We start from the raw sequence: 4,326 nt of genomic DNA, 5'->3' as shown, positions 1-4,326 counted from the left end.
GGGCCCAGGCCTGCAGACGCCGCGGCGGGTCTTCCTGAAACAAGACCCTGGTTCCGGCCCTCTGGTCACGGGCGCTCATGGGACACTTGGACGCCCGGTCCCCAGCGCAGCACCTCCCCCGGGCAGCGGGGAGTCCCTCCCCTCCTCGGACCCTCGGCTCCGTGTGGAGGCCGCGGCTGCAGCAAGGCTCACGTGCAGCCCCTTTGCTCCCTCACACCTGGCCCACGCTCCCTCCAAAGTCCCTAACATCCTTCAGGACATGGTGGCTCTGAGACCCTTCCCTGACCAGTGGGCGGCGGTGACCGGTCAGGGACTTCATGACCGTGGCCTTTCCCACTGACCACAGCCCCTGCTGCTTGGTGCGCTCCCAGGCCCAGGGGCTCAGCCTAATGGGTGAACCCTGCACTGCGCCTGCTGGCCTCGGGGTCTGTCTCCTGGCTCCGCCCCCAGCTTCCATGGACAGGGGCTGCGTTTTAGGGGTGGACGGGCCACCCGCCCCACGTAGGGGACAACCAGGTTTGTGCAGAAGCTGTTGGGGCAGCAAGGTTGCCAGGTGCTAGGCACCCAGGGTGGCCTCCGTCTCCACTGGGTGAGTGAGACGCGGGTGCAGCTCGGCTCCTGCTAGGGCTGTGACTGCTCGTTCCTGGGGTGCGGAGGAGACCCCAGGACCCCAGGAGGCTCCAGTGCTGACCCTTCCCCCTGCGACACTGTGGCCCCCCCCCAGGAGCCGGCCGGGGCTGCGTCCGACGTGCAGGAACTTCTCTTCACGCAGGTGCTCGCTGCAGCGCAAGCTCTTCCCTCCCATCCCCCGCACGAAAAACCCCCTCAGCGACGACACTCAGGACGAGAAGATGGTGAGTCGTGGTTTCCGTGGCGGGTGCATCTGGAGATGAGGTGGCCACAGCCGGCCGCAGGGACCGGACGCTTGTCTGTTGGCTTTGGTGGGTGGCTGGAACGGGAGGCTCCCAGCCTGTGACTACGGGGCAGTCACCATGAGGGGGTCCCTGAGGAGGGCAGGGCCCGGAGCCCCAGTGAGCCACGTGCCCAGATCTAGGCAGGTTCTGGCTGGGCCCCTGCAGCTCTCGGGTGACACTTCCTGTCTCGTCGGGAGCCTCGGGCTCACCGATCCTGTGTCACCTTGCAGATGAACTGGGAGGGCAGCAGAGCCGGCCAGGAGGAGTGTCCCGTGGCTGACGTGCAGGTCTTGGGGGAAACGTAGAGCTGGAGGGCGCCGAGGCTGCTGGTGGCTGGACAGAAGTTTGTGGTGGGGGGCGGGCATGGGAACGCCCAGTGCGATTTTCATGAGCTGCCCCTAGAGAACCTAAATAAAAGGCTTTTTGGCGCTCACGGTGTTCTGTCTGCGACTGTGCTGGTGTCTTTTCCTGCTGCGTTCCCGGTAGTCAGCACCTAGAATCGTTTCTGCAACCAGGGAGGGGCAACATGCCCGCACCGACTACGTGTGGGACACTCGGGGACGCATCTGGGCAGGAGGGAAGGGGCAGTGGGGACCTGAGACCTGCACCCCCATCCAGAAGACAAGCCCCTGCGAGCTGAGGACGCGTGGTCCTCGTCCCCCACAGCTCCGCGGAGATGGCGGCTAACTCGGAGATGACGTCTCACTTCTAGCCTTGTGTCCATGCCTCGTGTCGAGGTCGTGTAGCGCAGAGCTTGCCCCAGGCTGCAGATGCCAACTGCACCGGGACACCCATGCCTGCAGCACGTCCTTGGAGGCCAAGGGCACCTGCAGATAAGGGCACTTGGGGACCTGCTCATGAACAAGGGCAGGTCACACCCGGACGGGCTGTTCTCAGCTGGACAGGAACCAACAGGGCGTGAAACCAGTCTGGCTCAGAATGCGGCAGCTGCCACCAGCCCAGGCAGGACAAGCAGGTGGCGCTAGGTCACCTCACGTGGAGGCAAGGCCACTGTGGGCCGGAGGCGCCCTCCCCTGCCTGCTGGGCGTGGCTGTCCCCTGCCACCCAGCGGACGTGTGAGCAGCCTGCTCGCGAGAGGAGGCGGGGCCGCCACCGGAGTCCGCACTCTGGCCAGACCCGGGAGATGCCTTAGCCGGGCGGCCGTCCGGTCGCCCACGTGCGCGGCCAAGGTCCCCCCGTGTGCGCTCTGCCTCTCCGCTGCCTGTCCGCTCACCTCGCTCCGTCTCTCTCCGCCCCCCGGCTCCATTCTCCCCCATTCTCTCTGCCTGTCTGCACATGGCGTCTGCTCGGAGTCCGTGTCTCCCCTCCTGTCCCTTCTAAGGACACTGTCACTGGGGTCAGGGCCACCGGCACCAGGAGCACTCATCTCAGACCCTTCGCTAATCCCGTCTGCGAAGGCCCTGATTCCAGACGAGGTCCCACCCAGAGCTTCTGGGGGACACTTCTTCCTGGGGGACACTTCTTCCTGGGGGACTCCCCATCCAACACTGCACAGGGCTCCATTCACCATACGATAGGCCATGGATGTCACCACTGTCCTGGGCACATTTGTGCTTGCACGCCAGGAGCCTGGGCTGGGACGGGAAGGGGGCTCCTGGAGCCGGTGCCTGAGCCTCAGACATTGTCCCGCTCCCTGTGCAGGGGCCGGTGGGCGGCCTGAATTAGGGTCCTGGGGTGGCTGTAACAAGCACCACACAGTGGTCATCTTAAAACAACAGGGATGCGTCCTCCCGCATCCTGGGCACAGAAGTCTGTGGTCGAGGTGTCCCCGGCCCACAGTGCCTGCGGAGGCTCCAGCGCAGGCTCCTCCCTGCCCCTCCCCGCGTCGGGGGGCTCGCTGGCTCACGGCCACATCCATCCGAAATCCACCTGCCATTCTCCGTGTGTGTGTGTCCCCGTCCTTGATTCTTAAAGGACACTAGTCCTTTGCAGTAGGGTCCCCTCCACGGCACCCCACGTCCTCGGAAGCCGTCGCCGTGCAGGGCGCTGGCCCGTGGGCACGGCCCTACCTGCTGTCTCTCCCTTCAAATGACAGGTCTGGAAGACGTCCTTCGTGCTGAGCAGCCCCCGCGTGTACACGGCGAGGATCAGAGCGGTGGTCTCCGACCTGCCCCCCGGCCAGTGGAGCGCCCCCCAGCGCTTCGGTGAGTGGGCGCCCTTCCGCCCTCCCTCCGGCGAGTGTCAGGGGCTGCGGGCCCCGGCCCGTCACGGCAGCACGCAGCCCACACCCCGAGCCTGCCCGCAGGGGCATCTCTGCACTGCTCCTGGAGGTCTGTCCCCAGAGGAGGGCTGGGGGGCACCCCGCCCCCTCCTGTGTTCTTGAGGACGGCTCTGAGCACAGCAGCTGAGCCCGTGACACGGCAGAGGTTGGAGGCCACGTGTGGGACCTGCCCGGGGCCGGGTGACCACAGATCTGCCCCCTGGCAGTGGGTCCTTCTCTGAGTGACTCTCGTTCCTGATGACAAAGACTCTCCTGGCGGCGAGAGCCGCCATTTCTGCCTAAGCTGCTCTGAAACCAGACGCCCCCACTCCCCGAGTTCCGGGAACTGCCCTGTCCTGCAGGTGACACTGCAGGACACCTTGGTCACCAGTTTCTCGGTATGTGTCTTTGGATGCCGTCGACTGATTCGATGAGGCCCACCCAGCACATGGAGGGCAGTCTGCTCTACCCAACGTCAATATCGATCTCATCATATAAAACACCTTCCCGATGGCATGGAGACCGGTGTTTGACCAAAGACCTGGGTACGGGGCCCAGCCACACTGACACGTGAAACCCACCATCGAAACCCCGGCACCGTTTTGCTGGGGCTGCCAGGACAAAGTGCCACAGACTGTGTCCCAAAGCGCAGGCAGGGGGACCTTCTCCCAGTTCTGGGGGCCGGACGTCCGAGATCGAGGTGTCAGCAGGGCTAGCTACTTACGGATGCCGTGCGAGGACACTGTCCCACGCCCTGTCCAGCTTCTAGGGGTGGCGGGCCCTCCGAGTCACATGGGACTCATGTGGCTCATGGTGGCTGTGGTTCTCTGGTGGTCAGAGCTGCTGTGACCCCTCTAGGCCTGGCTTGTCGTACCCCCAGGCCAAGTGCACCCCCTACACAGAGACACCTTCTGCAGGTTGACATGCACAGCCAGTCACGGGCAATGAGCCTGTTGGCTTTGCCAGGCTTCGGGGGCTGGGAGGGTGGGTGGACACACGAGGTCCCCTTTGCCTCCCCTCCACTGTCCCCCTGGGAACCGCTGCCAGGCTTCTTGGCCAAGGCACAGGTACCACCCCGCGGCAGCACGTGCCTGAGATGGTGTGTCGTCGGCTCCAGGGACACCTGGGCTCCTGCTGGCCCAGCCTCCCTGGGCCCTCGCTGGACTGTTTCCGCCCAGGCTGGCGTCTCCA

At 65.2% G+C, this 4,326-nt stretch overlaps 1 protein-coding gene across 1 annotated transcript in view; it reads left to right on the top strand.

Moving 5' to 3' along the window:
* LOC105308004 (interleukin-3 receptor subunit alpha-like) overlaps nt 1-4,326 on the top strand; it is a gene marked incomplete at its 3' end in the record, with an annotated part of 13,988 nt that overhangs the window by 7,601 nt on the left and 2,061 nt on the right. The window lies entirely within an intron of this gene.

This window comes from Pteropus vampyrus, unplaced genomic scaffold, assembly GCF_000151845.1.
Source record: "Pteropus vampyrus isolate Shadow unplaced genomic scaffold, Pvam_2.0 Scaffold538, whole genome shotgun sequence".
NCBI classification, from domain to species: Eukaryota; Metazoa; Chordata; class Mammalia; order Chiroptera; family Pteropodidae; genus Pteropus; species Pteropus vampyrus.
Note: the sequence above shows the minus strand (reverse complement) of the source record. Positions and strands in the feature narration are given on the sequence as shown.